This window comes from Ornithorhynchus anatinus, chromosome 1 (genome assembly GCF_004115215.2).
Source record: "Ornithorhynchus anatinus isolate Pmale09 chromosome 1, mOrnAna1.pri.v4, whole genome shotgun sequence".
In the NCBI taxonomy this organism is placed as follows: Eukaryota; Metazoa; Chordata; class Mammalia; order Monotremata; family Ornithorhynchidae; genus Ornithorhynchus; species Ornithorhynchus anatinus.
The window spans coordinates 140,441,640-140,460,217 of NC_041728.1; the positions used below are offsets into that span (position 1 = coordinate 140,441,640).

Sequence of the window (18,578 nt, forward strand, 5' to 3'; positions counted from 1 at the left end):
GAAAGCAGGTGGAAGAGATGGCTGGGATGTATGAGAGAGTAGATGTGAGGATAGGAAGGGGTTGAAATAAGGGAGGTTTGAGCGAACTCCCTGTCTGCAAGTAAGTGTTTTGTTTTGACTTGAGAAAAATCTGCTCTCTTCACATTTGACTAAATAGGCATCAATCAATCAGTGGAATTTATTGAGGGCCTACTGTATTTAGAGCAATATAGCTCCATATTTGCCATGGACCTATCACCCTCTTCGGTAGAATCACTTGAAAATCAGCTGAGAATCACTTTTATTAGGCTCTCAGGGAACATCTTAGAAGATTCAATCCCATCATGAGGCAGTCACAATTCAATAGAAATGACAAGGAAAATGAATTAATGAGGACAAACTAGTAAAAATAATGTGAGGGTGATTATAAATAATTAACACGGTGGGTGAGAACAAGTGCTCAGGTGGCCTAGGGAATGGAATTGTTGGAAAGGTTGGGGATTAATTGGTAATGCCTCCTGGGCGAGGTGATTTTAGAACACATCCCTGAAGGACAGGAGAAATATAGTTTTGTAATCCTAAAGGGAGAGTCATTACAGGAGTGGAGAATAAGGGACACCAAGATGGAGAGTGAGGAAGAGTTAAGAGGTTTGCTTGTGAAAAACAAAAACTATATGCAAATAATGGTTTGGAAGTAAAGGCTGAAGAAATTATTTCATCAAGAGCATAAAGTTGCATGAAATCTACTTGGAAAACAGTGTTTTCTAAGGCTCAGTATAAGAGGAAATTGGCTGGGGAAATTCTAGGGTGGGGGTGAATAAAGTGAGTGTAAGCATTTTAAAATAACCAAAGTAGATGCATTTGTTGGTGTGTGAACAAAGTAATTTGCCTTGGAAGTAGGTCACTTGCCAAAAAATCAAATATATCATTACTTAAATATTTTCTTAAATACCCTCCTGTGACAGACAGTATAATTAAACCTACAAGAGTCAGACAATAAGCCATCTCTGGGATTGGAAAAGCACCTTGAAGATTTAAGGGCAAACTGTTAAAAATCCTATTAATTACCAAAGTAGGTAAAAATATTTCATTATCATTTGAAATTTATTTTTGGTCATTCTTCTGACATCCTGATCCTTTGCTTTTTGATTTTTTGACCAGGAAATGCATTTCTACCTTCATGTTTGTGAATGAGGAGAATTGAAAGCCTACAGCTGTGTTCCCACAGGAATCATTTCATTCAAGTAAGATCTAAGTGCTCTACTTGTAATGTAAGAATTTTATTTTTTGCATCAAATAAGTTAATAAGATGACTGAGAAGGCTTCTGTTGTGGGCGTTTTAAATTTACTGAGCTATTAATTTTAAATTTAAAATAACCTACTAGTAAAATCACATTAAAGTGGCATAGCGCATTCTTCTATGTCCTGTTATAAAGTCAAGTGGGTTTAGAGTGGCATTTCTAATTTACAATTTAATGTATATCACCCTTACAGTTTTCATTCAACCAAAGTACATCTTCCTCAAAGTGCATCTTCTCACCCTCGAGGAATCTTTATCTCTTCCTTTCCCTCTTTTTTTCCATTTCTGTTGCATGGCGTGTGGGTGTGTGTGTGTGTGTGTGTGTTTCTGTGCACGTGTGTGTATGTAGGAGGGATGTATTAGTCTATCAGTGGTGTTTATTGAACGCTGCCTCTGTATTTGTGTTTGTATCACACATGAATATTCCTATGGCATACGCAATCAGGATGTGCAGATGATCCAGCACAGGTCATCCAGCTGGAGATGTCAGTCAACCTTCTTTATCAGACTGTGGCAGCCAGGAGTCTGCATGCACTGGGTTACTGTAACCCAGCATAACTGAAAAGTATAGCTTAAGCCATGCTGCATTTAAATAGCTAAATGAATGCCTTAAATCCTGTATTCACTATTTTAAGCCAGAAGGGGACTCTGGCTTAGCAACCTCTCCTCTAACGTTGGTTTGACAGGGGATTAGAGGCATCTGAGACTGGTTTGGGGTGTTCTAGGATGGAAGTGTTCCTGCTGCTTCTCAGGATACCCAGGGTTTGCCCTTTTGTGGGCACTTGGTGACAGACCATACAGTTTTCAGACCCAAGGAGAGCAGCAGCAAAAGTGACATCTCAATTCCAAACGAGGGTAGAGAGCAGCAAGCGAGGGTGCGGAAGGAGTGTTGTGTGCCCCAGTTGCCGTCAGTTGATGGTCCTCAGATAAAGCTGTCCAAGAACTGTGTCCAATCAGATTACCTTGTATCTACCCCAGATTTTGTCTTCTCTTAAGCTGACGAGTCGTCTCTGACCCAGAGCGTCGCCATGCACACACATCCCCCAGAATGCCCCGCCTCCATCTGCAATCATTCTGGTAGTGGATCCATAGAGTTTTCTTGGTAGAAATACAGAAGTGGTTTACCATTGCCTCCTTCCACACAGTAAACTTGAGTCTCCACCCTCAAATCTCTCCCGTGTCGCTGCTGCCCAGCACAGGTGAGTTTTGCCTTGTAGCAGATTGCCTTCCACTTGTTCGTCACTGCCCAAGCTAGGAATGGAATGGGTAGCCCTCTGCTTGATATCCCTCCCACAGTTGAGACTGGTAGAGTACTGGAAATTCTCAAGGTGCAACCTGAGAGCACTTAGTAAATGCTTAATATGCTTCCAGTCCATATTTATCCTAAATGCATTGTGCTTCTATGTATGTGTGTGAGAGAATACCCTTCAGAACCTCTCTCTTGTGTGGCTTTTTTCTGGATCTCGGAATTATCTATATGTCTCTCTATCTTGCCCTTTCCTGTCCCTTACTTTTAATTCAGGATATTGAAGTTCCCTCTAGACTGTAAGCTCGTTGTGGGCAGGGAATGTGTCTTTGTTCTACTCCACCAAGCACTTAGTACAGAGCTCTACAAAGATTAAACCCTCAATAAATATAGTTGATTGACTGACTGACTAATCTTATATGTGGAAATAGTACCTTTTAAATATTTGCACTTTTAAAACGTTCTTGTTATTCTGCAGTCAAATGCATCATTATTATATAGAAAAAAGTAAGTGATATTAATAAAGGGTGACCTTTGTATAGATCTACAAGAATCCCCTCCACATGGATTTATTATAACAAGATCACTTTGTATTGTGGAGATTTGGTAAATGATGCTTCATTAATTCTGAAAAGTTTATCGGAGTAATAAATTGTCATTGAGTAGTTTAGATCTATTTTTTAATTTAATGCATTTAAGATTGATGTAATTATCTGGGATTTATGAGGATTGCTTGTAATCAACTAGCTATTCGAAGTAAGTCTAATGAAAGTAGAGTAGCAGTTATAAGATATTCCTACTGCTAATGGAAATATCAGCACAAGCAACCATTGTGTAGAAGTCATAATAATAATGACATTTGTTAAGCACTTACTCTGTGCAAGGCACTGTTCTAAGCACTGAGCACTGTTCTGTTGTACTCTCACAGACGTTTAATAAAGTGCTCCACACACACAATTAGTACTCAAAAAATTCCATTAATTGATTGCCTGATGAATTTCAGGATGTTTGTCTTGTCATTTAAGTAGTACTGTAGTTGGTGATATTGATGAAGCTGTTTATACACATGGATGTGAGTCCTAATAGTAATAATGACTATGGTATCTGTCCAGCACTTACTAAATGCCAAGCATTGTTCTAAGCACTGGGTTAGATACAAGGTAATCAGGTTATCCCACTTGGGACTCACAGTCTTAATCCCCATTTTACAGATGAGGCAACGGAGGCACAGAGAAGTTGTGTCTTGCCCAAGGTCACACAACATTCATTCATTCAGTAGTATTTATTGAGCGCTTACTATGTGCAGAGCACTGTACTAAGCGCTTGGAATGTACAAATCGGCAACAGATACAGTCCCTGCCCACTGATGGGCTTACAGTCTAATCGGGGGAGACAGACGTACGGACAAAAACAATACTAATATTATTAACATGTGTGGAGCTAATGATAATGATAATAGTGTTGGCAGCTAATGATGATAATAATGATAATAATAATGATAATAGAATTGTTCCTCGGGGAGCCGTTGAGAAGAAGAAGGTCGGCTCCCCGAGGCCGAGAAGACAGATGAGTGCGGCCCATCAGTTGGACGCGTCCTCTCCGCTGAGCCCCATCCCAAGGGCCGGGCCGGAGCGGGGCCAGACTATTGGGTCCCCGTCATACGGAGGGGGGTACCGAGGCCCAGGCCCCGGGGCCACTGTACCTGGGGGTGCCCGTCAGACAATCAATCATATTTCCTGAGGACTAATTGCTTGCAGAACATTGTACTAAGTGCGTGGGAGAGTACGACATAACGAAAACAGAGTGGGTAGACTTGGTCCTTGACCACAACAAGGTTACAGTTTAGAGGGAGAACAGACATTAATATAGATTTATATAAATTGTAAAGCAGCATGGCCTGGGTCTGGGAGTCAGAGGACCTGTGCTCTTATCCCAGCAACCCAATTGCTTGCAGTGTAAATTTGGGCAAGTCATTTAACTTCTCTGTGCCTCAATTTCCTTAACTGTAAAATGGGGATTAAATACCTGTTCACCCTCCTACTTCCTAACCTCCATGCAAGTTAAGAATTGTGGGTAACCTAGTTAACATGTACCTACCCCAATGGTGAGAATGGTGTTTGACACATAGTTAGCACTTAATGAATACCAAATAAATAAATAAAAACAGATATGTACTTAAGTGCTGTGGGGCTGGGGTAAGGGTGAATAAAAGGTGCAAATTCAAGGACAAGGGTGACACAAAAGAGAGTAGTATAAGAGGAAATAAGGGTTTAGTTGGGAAAGGCCTCTAAGAAGAGATGTACTTTTAATAAAGCTTTGAAGGTGGGGAGAGCGATCTTCTCTTGGAAATTAAGAGGGAGGGTGTTCCAGGCTAGAAGCAGGATGTGGGCAGGAGGTCAGTGGAGAAATAAATGAGAGTGAGATACATCTTTAGAGTGGTTTTCTGTGAATTACCGTTATCTGTCATGAGGCAGAAAATTGAATTATTGATATTTGAAAGACATTTCATGTAGAAGTTACAGTTCAACCCCAGGAAGCTGTCACTTTGAGTTCCTTTTGAACATTTCTTAGATAGGCATAGTGAAATATTGAAGAATTTCATTGTTCAAGGCAGAACTGATTAGAACAACTAGACTATGAATAAATATATTTTTAATTTGCACCCTAGTGAGACATTTAGCTCTTCCACTCCAGTCATCTACATTTTCACCTGTCTCCAAAGTAGGGAAAATGCTCATGTCTCCTGTCTCCAAACCTGTCTCCAAAGTAGGGAAAAGTAGGGAAAATGAAAGCAGTTATGCTGTATAGAAAGTTAAGTTGATATAATTTATTCAGTGAACAGCAACTCAGTCTGTATTTCCAATGGTGTGAGACCTTACAGAAACAAATTTGGCACTTTTTTATGTCAGTTGTTATTCTTGTTTACACTGATGTATTTTGTAGTGATTTGCCACTACAGTTGAGAACATATTTTTATTTTCATGTATTTGGGAATGTAATTTCACATGTTCATTAAATTTCCAGATAATGCGAATAGCACATAAATCAAACATATGAGTGGTAAACTCAGTTTTTCAGAACTGCAGATTTGGTTATTATAACTATAACTACTATAATTACTATAACTACTAATTACTATAGTATTTGTTAAGCACTTACTATGCACCAAGCACTTGTCCAAGACTGAGCTCCTTATCTTCCCTCCCAAACCCTGTCCTCTCCCTAACTTTCCCATCACTGTGGATGGTACAACCATCCTTCCCAACTCACAAGCCCGCAACTACCTATCTATTTTGTTAATGAAATGTACATCGCCTTGATTATATTTAGTTGCCATTGTTTTTACGAGATGTTCTTCCCCTGGACTCTATTTATTGCCATTGTTCTTGTCCGTCCGTCTCCCCCGATTAGACTGTAAGCCTGTCAAATGGCAGGGACTGTCTCTATCTGTTGCCGACTTGTTCATTCCAAGCTCTTAGTACAGTGCTCTGCACATAGTAAGCGCTCAATAAATACTATTGAATGAATGAATGAATGAATAAACTAACTTTTAGCATTTGACATTTATTATTCATGCTTTTCAAAGGAAGTGTTTAATTAAAACCAGTCATTGTTTTTAATAACCCAGAAAATCAGTTATGCATCATGTAAAAATAGGTTCAACAGAGCATTTTAAAGAATCCTAAATTCAGTGTGAGTATAACAGTTTGATCATTTTTACAAAATATGCTTATTATCAACATCCAATTTAAGAATTAATGATACCGTAAGGGTTGAAATGATCCCAAAACAACCAGAACAATAACAATAAAAATTTATCCATGGCTTTCTGCAGTCTAACAAAAATGTTCTGGTCAATTAGATTTGATTGTGTTGAATGATGACAAACTACAAGAGTAATTAGGAACCACACATTAGTGAGTCAGTCAATGCTGGTCCTGCTTAACACCACTTCACATATCCTGCAACTTGCCAGCAGTTTTTTTTTTTTTAAATGAGTCTAAGTTCTGTGCTCCCAGCTGATACTTTTCTTGGAGTGACGCTAAGTGAGTATTTAATAAATATCACAGAATGAAAAAGTCACATGCAATATTTCCATTTCATCTTGCTCTGAAGTCCAATGAGCTAGTTAGCTATTTAAGTGAACTAACACCAACATTATTAGATGTGGGAAAAAATAACTTTGGAAATAAAACCATAAAGTTTTTTTTACATATTATAACTTTTACATCATGTCAAAGATAGAGGCTTGGACCTAGATTAAAATCTATGGAAACCAAGACCTCTGCCAACAAATAAGAAGAATATTTTCTACCAAATGCCTACAGGAGAACATTTAGTAGGAATTCACTGATTCATCTCTTCACACAAGTCAGGTAAGGTCAGTAACTTATTAACCATAGACTTTGCAGATAAATATTTGTGGAAAACACTATCTGAGAGTAAGCTATCTGCAATAAACTAGCATTTTCCAGTTATCTGGGGCATTGATGATCTCATTTTGACAGTCCACACCAAAGACAATGATCGGACATGGAATTTGTTACAACATTGGAAACAATCAAAATTACAAAGAAAAAAATCCCATACAAGCAGCAGTGTACCACAAGGATCTAGCACTAAACCTATACAAATGTACAAAATCGTTCTCTGTTATGGAAGAAAACATCCAATAAAACTAATCTGAGATGGAAGGAGCTAAATTGGGTTTATTCTAAATTGGAGATATGAACACGTAGGTTGTCTTTGAAGCATGCTGAATAAAGGTAGATTTTTATTTGTTGAAAAGTGCATGTAAAATATATTTTCTCTATTAGTGTATCAAAAATAGAGAAAACTAAAAGACAAAATAGTGATAATAGAGCTATTATAAATGTTGTGGCTTCTTTAATTGTGAAAAATATTTTTTCCTTCTTAGACACAAAGCGTGTTATTCTTGGCTGAAAGATTGACTCTTACCTCTCAATAAGCAGTAATAATAATGATAATGTTGGTATTTGTTAAGTGCTTACTATGTGCAGAGCACTGTTCTAGGCACTAGGGTAGATACAAGGGAATCAGGTTGTCCCACGTGGGGCTCACAGTCTTAATCCCCATTTTACAGATGAGGTAACTGAGGCACAGAGAAGTTAAGTGACTTGCCCACAGTCACACAGCTGACAAGTGGCAGAGCCAGGATTCAAACCATGACCTCTGACTCCAAAGCCCATGCTCTTTTCATTGAGCCAAGCTGCTTCTGCAGTAGTCAAGGTGGAATATGTTAATGTTTGGCTCATCAAGTGAGCAGTTCAGGGAGGAGAAGAAACAGATTCTGGGGATATTAAGAAGATGCAAGTTAAGAGAGATGAGTTGAAGATAATGCCAAGAATTTAGAGGTGCTGTGAAAGTTGAACTGACAGGATTTTATGAAGCAATGAATGTGCAGGTTAATTGCAAGTCTTCCATTTGTGCACTCCCATGTACTGTGGAAGTGATCCAGGGCTGTGAGTTAGTGGTACGGCACTGACAGAGGAACAAGAAAGTATTCAAGATCAGCACAGAGGACAAATTAGAGAATTAGGAGGGCAAATTTGTGCATCAAGAGAATGTGGGTTGGCTATGGAAACCAAATGAGGTATAATGACTTGGGATAATCGGAAAGTGTCGAGATAGGAGAAGGCTTCTTTGATGGAACAAGACAGTTTTACAGGGAGCAGGTGTATGGCAGAGAAGGCAGGTGAAGAGACTGTGGTCAGAGAGAGGAATTTCAGAGTTGGGGCAATTAGGCTAGGGATGATGAGATCCAGCAGCATCTGTTCAAGTAAGTGAGTGGCTGAAATGTGTGGCTCAGTGGAAGGAGCATGGGCTTGGGAGTCAGAGGTCATGGGTTCTAATCCTGGCTCCACTGCTTATCAGCTTTGTGATTTTACCTCATCTGTAAAATGGGATTGAAGAATGTGAGTCCTATGTGGGACAACCTGATTACCTTGTATCTACCCCAGCACTTAGAACAGTGCTTGGCACATAGTAAGTGCTTAAAAATGAAAAGAAAAAAAAGTACTGTACAGCAGAGTTGAGGAGGGAGGGGAAGCAGGCAGTGGATGGTATGGGCCTCGAAGAAAAGGAAAAGAGATAAATGGAGGGTAGGGATGTTGCAAAAGCGCCATCAGGGAGCATGGAGGAAGCCAATTCCTGTCCTTTTCCCTTCCTGGGGAGTGGAAGAAGCTGAGGGACCCTTGGGAGAGAGAAGCAGAATAGACATTGTCATCTCAGGAGAGCCAGTTTTCAGAGATGGTAAAGAGGAGCGGTGATTGCTTCAGGAACTGGTCAAGGGAAAACAGAAGCTCTCCTATGATGGAGCAGGGGAACGAAACAAGGTTAGCACTGGACAAATGATTTTTCCCACAAGATTGTAAACTCCTTGTGGGCAGGGTTCATTCTACTGTCTATTGAACTCTTCCAAGCATTTAATATTGTGCTTTGCCCACAATAAATGCTTAATGAATACAACTGATTTATTAATTTATTCTCTTGTCACTTGCCTCCAGGGATTTCTAGGTAGGGGCATCAGGAGGAAACAACCTGGCAAGGCAGTCATTTTTTTGTTGTTCTTTTTTGGTATTTATTGAGAGCTTATTATGTTCCAGGCACTGTTTTAAGTTCTGGGGAAGATACAAAGTAAACTGGTTAGACCTTGTCAGTGTCCCACATGGGGCTCATGGTCTTTATCCCCTTTTTAAAGCTGAGTTGCAAAAAGCTAAGTGATTTTCCCAAGGTCACACAGCAGAAAAGTGGCAGAGCTGGGATTAGAACCCAGGTCCTTCCGACTTCCAGGCCCGTGCCCTGTCCACTAGCCACAATACTTTTCTTATTTAATTTCATTTCATTCTCTAAACTCAAGAAGCAATATGGCCTAGTATAAAGAGCACATGCCTGGGAAACAGAAGACCAGAGCTCTAATCCTGGTTCTTCAACTTGTCTGCTGTATGACCCTTGGCAAGTCACTTAACTTTTCTGTATTTTGGTTTCCTTACCGGTAAAATGGGGATTACCATTCTCCCATTACTCAGACTGTGAGCCCCATGTGAAACAGGGCTGTGTCTGACCTCATTAAATTGTGATACCTCATCACTTAGTAGAGTACTTGACATATGGTAAGCACTTAACAAATACCACTGATGTTATTAGTAGTATTGTTATTATTAATATTAATATTCTTACCATTATATTGTCATTATTAGTCCCAGTAGGAACCATTATTTCCAGCAATTCTGCACAGGATTTTTTTCTGGATTGGCCATTTATGAATTCTGTTGGCCCAGGAGGCTAAAGTAGGATTCCTCTCCAGTATCGGCACTTCTTTCTCTTATCAGGGTACTGGTCCAATTGTTTTCCTGGACCCCAGTAATAATGACTATGGCGTTTGTTTAGCATGTGCGGTATGCCAGGACCTGTACTAAGTCCTGCGACAGATACAACACAGTCAGATCTGACACAGTCCCATGTGGTACTCGTGGTCTAAAGATATAGACTTCTGCAAGACAGTGCTGAAGTAATTGTCTCAAATTGTTATGACAGTAATGAATGAGGCAAGGATTTACATCCCGTTTTCTAGATTGCTAGTACCATTTCAAGTAGGTCATGTTTAAAATAAAATCTTAACATTTGTTAGAACAAACTGTTTGCCTTACAAACATGCTGCATTAAATTTTCCCAAATCAAGGCACCCTTTTTTGACTTTAGACCCAAGAGATTTCAACAAAGGGTTTTGCCTAATATTGAATAGAATATTACTTTTCCGTAGCATACAGTCTCTCAACTATAACTTCAATAGTAGCACTGAAAAGAGGAGACAGACAGAGACAGAGAGAGAGGTGGGGGGAACTATAGAAACACCACCAACTAATTACATGAGGAGGCCAGAAATGCACTAGAAACCAGGCAATATTGAGCAGAGAACAGCTGAGAAACTGGTAAGAGAGGAGCTTCATAGCTATTCATGGCCATGCAGAAGGGAGGAATGCAATGTTATAGATAGCCAAGAGAACAGAATTCGGCAGCACAAAGCCACTGAGTAGGAGAAGGAGCTGCAACCCATAACATCAATCAATCCGTCAGTTAATCAATGGATTGATTTATTGAGAGCTTACTGTCTGCAGAGCACTGCATTAAAGGCTTGTCAAAGTATAATACGACAGAGTTGGTAGATACATTCTTCATCCACAACAAATTACAGTCTAGAGGGGGAAACAGACATTAATATAAGTACATTCCAGATATGTACGTAAATGCTATGGGCCTGAAGATGGGGAGAATACCAAATGACCAAAGGACACAAATCCTAGAACATAGATAATGCAGAATGGAGAGGGAGTAAGGGAAAAGAGGGCATAATTGGGAAAGGCCTATCAGTCTATCACCAGTATTTATCGAGTGCTTACTGGAGGGCATAATTGGGAAAGGCCTATAATTCTATCAATAATATTTATCGAGTGCTTACTATGTGCATAGCAGTGAGGAGAAAGAGCTATTGTCAATTCTAGACAAAGTTTTTTTAATTGCCATTCAACCATGATTTTTTGAATAATTTCACTTTACAAGAATAGTTCCAAAATAGGGCTTACATGCCCAGCTCTGTGGTTTCATGATTTCTAAATCATGTTTACAGCTACAATGTGTATGCAGTGATTTTAAGCTTATATCTCACCTTGGCTTCATGGACTCCGTCCTCTCCTGGTTCTCCTCTTACCTCTCTGGCCGGTCATTCTCGGTCTCCTTCGCTGGCGCCTCCTCCCCCTCCCATCCTTTAACTGTTGGAGTTCCTCAAGGGTCAGTTCTTGGCCCTCTTCTGTTCTCCATTTACACTCACTCCCTCGGTGAACTCATTCGCTCTCACGGCTTTGACTACCATCTCTACGCAGATGACACGCAGATCTACATCTCCGCCCCTGTCCTCTCCCCCTCCCTTCAGGCTCGCATCTCCTCCTGCCTCCGGGACGTCTCCACCTGGATGTCGGCCCGCCACCTAAAACTCAACATGAGCAAGACTGAGCTCCTCATCTTCCCTCCCAAACCCGGTCCTCTCCCAGACTTCCCTATCACCGTTGATGGCACGACCATCCTTCCCATCTCTCAGGCCCGCAATCTCGGTGTCATCCTTGACTCGTCTCTCTCGTTCATCCCACACATCCTATCCGTTACCAAGACCTGCCGGTTTCACCTTTACAATAGTGCCAAGATCTGCCCTTTCCTCTCCACCCAAATGGCTACCTTACTGCTACGGACTCTCGTTATATCCCAGCTAGACTACTGTGTCAGCCTTCTCTCTGATCTCCCTTCCTTCTGTCTCTCCCCGCTCCAGTCTATTCTTCACTCCGCTGCCCGGCTCATCTTCCTGCAGAAACTCTCTGGGCATGTCACTCCCCTTCTTAAACCACTCCAGTGGTTGCCTATCAACCTCCGCTCCAAACAAAAACTCCTCGCTCTAGGCTTCAAGGCTCTACATCACCTTGCCCCTTCCTACCTCTCCTCCCTTCTCTCTTTCTACCGCCCACCCCGCACGCTCTGCTCCTCTGCCGCCCACCTCCTCACCGTCCCTCGGTCTCGCCTATCCCGCCGTCGACCCCTGGGCCACGTCCTCCCGCGGTCCTGGAACGCCCTCCCTCCTCACCTCCACCAAACTGATTCTCTTCCCCTCTTCAAAACCCTACTTAAAACTCACCTCCTCCAAGAGGCCTACCCAGACTGAGCTCCTCTTCTCCCTCTACTCCCTCTACCACCCCCCCTTCACCTCTCCGCAGCTAAACCCTCTTTTCCCCCTTTCCCTCTGCTCCTCCCCCTCTCCCTTCCCATCCCCACAGCACTGTACTCGTCCGCTCAACTGTATATATTTCCATTACCCTATTTATTTTGTTAATGAAATGTACATCGCCTTGATTCTATTTAGTTGCCATTGTTTTTATGAAATGTTCTTCCCCTTGACTCTATTTATTGCCATTGTTCTTGTCTGTCCGTCTCCCCCGATTAGACTGTAGGCCCGTCAAAGGGCAGGGACTGTCTCTATCTGTTGCCGACTTGTTCATTCCAAGCGCTTAATACAGTGCTCTGCACATAGTAAGCGCTCAATAAATACTATTGAATGAATGAATGAATACATATATACATATGTACAATATGCATTTAATATATTTGGCACATAGTAAGCACTTAAGAAATTCCACAATTAAAGAGCTGCACCTTCTCTTTGCTTTTTCTTCCATCATTCACCAGCTCATATTCCTTCCTCTTTCCAAGATAACCTTTTAATTTTATCACCCATGTCTGACTCTTGCTCTGCTTTTTCCCATCTGTGAAACTCAAATCTGCAAGATCGCATCTCCCCTTCAATGATTTTTTCCTCTAAGAAACTTCGCTGATTATCTTCACATCTCTTATTTAGTCATCCTAACATCCCACCAACAAATTATGTACTATTTATTCATTCATTTATCAATACGTTTTATTTTAATGTCCATCATCTGCACTGAATAGTAAGATCCTTAAGGACAAGAATAACATCTACCAACTCTATTATCCAGCGCTTAGAAGAGTGCTTTGGCACATAGTCAGGGCTTAACAAATACCATCATTATTATATTGTTCTCTTTCAAGCACTGAGTACTGTTCTTTGCATGCAGTAAGCAATTAATAAATGTCATTCATTGATTGAGTTCATTACTCGACATCGTATAACCTTTATGTTTTCATTCTACTACTTTCTCTGATCCATAATTTAAGGATCCATCTTCTTTGCTAGATTGAAACTCCTTGAAGACAGCGATCATGCCTACAATTCTCCTGTGTTCTTCTAACTGCTTAACACAATAGTCCACCATATATTAGGTGCTGAGTAAATATTCTTGATCATATTTTAATGGTATTTGTTAAGTGTTTACTATGTGCCAGGCACTGTACTAAGCACTGTATAGACCAAAATAATCAGGTTGGACACAGTCCATGTCCCATATTGGACTCACTTTAATCTCCATTTCACAGATGAGGTAACTGAAGCACAGAGAAGAGAAGTAACTTGCCCAAGGTCATGCAACAGACAAGTGGCGGAGTCGGGTTTAGCAACCAAGTCTTTCTGCTAGACCACTCTTCTCCTCACACCTGATTGAAAATTTATGCCTGCAGAAAAATGATGCATAAATCATAAAATGTCCTGCTGTAATTTAAGTGCTCCTTGCTTGAAAATAACTGTACTATAAATCTGTAGATCTCTTCTACTGTCAAGTCACTAGTCACAAAATGATTCAGTTCAATTAAATTGATCTGCATTTGATTCTGGTAAAGATCAGATCCTTTGGCAACAATTTGCTTGGCAGAGCCAGATTCAAATTAATCTCTCTGTCTCTGTTATTCATAAGGAATGCATTTCATTTCACATCCACTGTAAACCAATTCGAGAACTAGAATTCATTCCTGCACTGAAGAATTAGCTCAAGTTTATCTATACCTGCCTCTCTTTGTCTCTTTCTAGTGCAGACTGAGCATGGAATTTAAATTTAAAAATAATTTTTTTTTGAAGAATGGAGCGAGGCATAATCTTTTGCAGACATTTATATATATACCATAAAGCTTATTAAACAGGTCAAGTTCTCTCAAGTCAATTGCCATCAATATTTAGAATTGTCAAAGGAATTTTCAGAAAATCTGGTATGTACAATTGTGCTACATCAAACCTAATTTGAATATAGTCTACAATCAAACTCTACCTGCATATTAATTGCAAATCAGAAATAGATGTTTTGATAATTTTGTTAATTATTTGATGTGAATGAAGTTCCCTTCTGGACTAAAAATATATGGTGTCGGGGTTAATACTGTGTACTCTTGTTTTCACTGGGGTCAGGGTGAGCTACTCCAGAAGTCAGATTGCAAATTTACAGTGCTTTAGTGCCTGTCTGATAGTATACTGAGCCTTCTGCTTTTAAATGGATAATCTATAGAGAGCTATTTCCTGACTCTGATGAGAGCACCAGAGCTTGTGTTCCTTGGAATAGGGGATTTCATTCATTCATTCATTCATTCATTCAATCATATTTATTGAGCGCTTCCTGTGTGCAGAGCACTGTACTAAGCACTTCCCTATCTGATAGCAATTGAGCAGCCCACAACATGGAGGGCAGGGACCAGTCTTCCTCTCTGATAGTGCTGTGGATAATGAGAATTTGGGCTATGATCTTGGTTCCAGAGAAGCATTCAGTCAATCAGTGGGGTTGATTGAATGCTTATTTTGTACATAAGATTATATCAATAGTTTGGGAGACATACAATAGAGCACTGCTCTCAAGAAGCTTGAAGTCAGAGAAGCAGATAGTTTGGTTAAAAGATCATGGGCCTAGGAGTAAGAAGTCCTTGTTTCTAATCCTAGCTTCCCTACTTAACTGCTGTGTGACATGACAAGTCACTTAACTTCTCTGTGCCTCAGTCAGTTCTCTCCTCTGCAAAATGGGAATTCAATATGACTTCCTCCTACTTAGACTGTGAGCCCTATCATGTGGGACCTGATTATCTTGTATCTACTCCAGTGCTTGGCACTCTTGTCTTATTTTATGCTAAGTCACCTCCAACCCCTAGCGACTCCATGAACACATCCTCCCAGAACGCCCCACCTCCATCTGCATTCATTCTGGTAGGGTATCCATAACACTTTCTTGGTAAAAATATTGAAGCACTTTACCATTGCCTACTTCTGTGCAGTAATAATAAATAATGATGATGGTACTTGTTAAGCGATTACTATGTGCAGAGCACTGTTCTAAGCGCTGGGGTAGACACAGGGGAATCAGGTTGTCCCACGTGGGGCTCACAGACTTCATCCCCATTTTACAGATGAGGTAACTGAGGCACAGAGAAGTGAAGCAACCTGCCCACAGTCACACAGCTGGCAAGTGGCAGAGCCGGGATTTGAACTCATGACCTCTGACTCCAAAGCCCGGGCTCTTTCCACTGAGCCACGCTGCTTCTCAGTAAACCTGAGTCTCCACCCTCGACTCTCTCCAGTGCCGCTGCTGCCCAGCACAGGTGAGCTTTGACATTTAGTATAGATGTATTTCCACTTGCTAGTCACAGCTCAAGCTCGGAATGGAATGAGTAGGCCTCTGCTTGACTCTCCCTCCTGTAGCCAAGGCCTGTAGAGTACTGTAAACCCTCCAGGTGCCATCCTTATCTAAGTGAGGGGGCTTGGCCCTCAGTAAGGACTTAATAAATGTCATACATTATTATTATCATTACTAGTTGGGGAGATTGACATCAGAAGCACCCAAGCTCCCATTTTCTGTAGAAGTTGAGGTCAGTGCTGAATCAGTTTTGCTCACCCTCTTCCTAGCAGCCTATGCTCCACTAGCCAGCTAACAGGCCGAGTTAAATATGCTGCTGGAGTGGGACTCCAGATCCCTACTCTCTACAGGAAGCCTCAGAAATCTCTGGATTAGCAGCCTGACTTGTGTCTTCAGTAACACAATCCACTTAGCTGACAGAGTGGGCCATGTTTCCATAGTCAATCAGTCAATCAATCAGATTTATTGAGTGCTTACTGTTTGCAGAGCATTGAACTAAGTCCCTGGAAGAGTACATTTCACATTTCACATACACATTTCAGTCTGCTGCCCAGATCATTTCTCTACAAAAAACATGCAGACCATATTTTTTCACTCCTCAAGAACCTCCAGTGGTTGCCCATCCACCTCTGCAACAAGTAGAAATTCCTCACCATTGGCTTTAAACCACTCAATCACCTTACCCCCTCCTACCTCACCTCACTACTCTCCTACTGCAACCTAGCCCTTACATTTCAATCCTCTAATGCTAACCTGTATAGCAAACTGTAGTATACACTATAGTGTATTACACTGTAGTACACCCTGTAGTAACACTGTACATCATCTCATCTATTCACCACTGACCTCTTGCCCACATCCTGCCTCTGGCCTGCAATGCCCTCCATCTTCATATTCCACAGACAATTTCACTCTCCCCGTTTCAAAGGCTTATTGAAGGCATATCTCCTCCAAGATGCTTTCCCTGACTAAGTCCTCCTTTCGTCTTTTCCATTCCCTTCTGTGTCATCCCGACTTGCTCTCTTTATTCATCCCCCCTCCAGGCTCCAAAGGACTTATGTACATTTCTGTAATTTATTTATTTATGTTAATGTCTGAATCCCTCCTCTGTAGAGAAGCAGCGTGGCTCAGTGGAAAGAGCACAGGCTTGGGAGTCAGAGGTCATGGGTTTGAATCCCAGCTCCGCCACTCATCAGCTGTGTGACTGTGGGAAAGTCACTTCACTTCTCTGTGCCTCAGTTACCTTATCTGTCAAATGGAGATGAAGACTGTGAGCCTCACGTGGGACAACCTGATTACCCTGTATCTCCCCCAGCACTTAGAACAGTGCTCTGCAAGTAGTGAGCGCTTAACAAATACCAACATTATTGTTATTATTAGACTGTAAGCTCATTGTGGGCAGGGGACATATCTGTTTATTGTTATATTGTATTCTCTCATTAGCTTAGTACAGTGCTCAAGAAATATGATTGACTGACAGACAGTCTGGTGAAGAATATGGAAGAAAGAACTTTGCCTAGGCCGACACCGTCCCTCCGAGTTAGTTAAAAGACAGATGGATGAGCCATCACTTACAAAATGTCATGGCCTGATCCCAGCCACAATGATCTTTTCAGGAACATTTTTTAATGCAAGAGACATATCTCTATTAATATTGTCACACATTTAAGCGTAAGTGAAAATATGCTTATCTAATTTGCATTAGATAAGCTTGACTGGATAGGAGTTTTGTGTGTGCCTGTGTAATTGTTTGCACGTATCTGTTCATTTTTGAATTTTGCATTTTCCTCAATAGAAGCCACAAATAAAAATCTTAAACTATTTATGTTAAATGTTCGAATCTGCTTAAATGTGAATCTACTACTTACGTTATTCAGAGGTTCACTTTCATGTTCAACTCTTCCAGTGCATGAAAGTGTTACGATTTCTCGGCTTCCATAAATGCCCAATAGCTGAAAAGTCATTCCTGATATCATTTCACAGAGTCAGAAGAGAACTGTGAATAAGCAAGTGGCAAAAGACATTTCATGTTTGCTTCTCTTCCATTTCTAAAATTGTAGTACATTAACCTAATTCTTACTTCTCCATGAATTTGCCTCTTTTTCCAAACAAGGAATATGAGATTCTCTATTGCTCTAAACCATAAAATATACAATTTATTTCTCTATTTTATCTAATCTAGCCTTAAAATTGACGTTTTACACAAAGAAGCGTTAGCTAGTAGAAATACCATTGAGTCTGGGAATCTCACTGTGGTCAGGGATTGTATCTATCAAATCTGTTACATTACATTTTCCCAAGTGCTCTGCACATAGTAAGTACTCAGTAAATATGATGGATTGATTGATTGAATCAGACCTGGTTCTAATCTCAGCTCCATCAGTTTTCAATTGTGTGACCTTGGACAAGTCACTCATTCTCTGTGCCTCAGTTTCCTTATATGTAAAATGGGAATTAAATCCTGTTCCCTCCTACTTAGAGGGAGCCTGTTGTGGACAGGGATTGTCTCTACTTGTTGATAAATTGTACTTTCCAAGCACATGGTACAGTGCTCTGCACACAGTAAGCACTCAATAAATACAATTGAATGAAAGAATGAATCTATGGTACTGGGACTCTGTCCAACCTCATTATCTTGTTTCTATTCCAGCTCTCAGTATAGTGATTGGTACATAATAAGCACTTAACAAGCACCATGGAAAATAGTAGTGTGAACATCTAGAGGGCTTTTGAAACAAAGGAAAAAGAAATCTTACGGAATTCCACTGGGAATGAAATATGGAGGGCACAACATTATTTATTACAATCTATTCTATTTATTAATGTTTGATTGGGAAGTATGCCATGCTCCTATTTAAGTCCATGGCTCGCCGAGGAATCCTATTCTAGTCCAATAGGTCAGTAAAATATTTTAAACAGGGCTATTGTGTTCCCTATGCTCTGCTAATGTGTTGTGCTAAGTCACTTATTT

General features: G+C 40.6%; 1 protein-coding gene across 2 annotated transcripts in view; it reads left to right on the forward strand.

Moving 5' to 3' along the window:
- The first annotated feature begins 1,140 nt into the window (after positions 1-1,140).
- NAALADL2 (N-acetylated alpha-linked acidic dipeptidase like 2) overlaps positions 1,141-18,578 on the forward strand; it is a 966,685-nt gene continuing 949,247 nt past the window's right edge. For both annotated transcript variants that reach the window (XM_029067290.2, XM_039913128.1), the window contains exon 1: positions 1,141-1,223. The gene's annotated coding sequence lies outside the window, so the exon portion shown is untranslated. The remainder of the gene's footprint in view (positions 1,224-18,578) is intronic.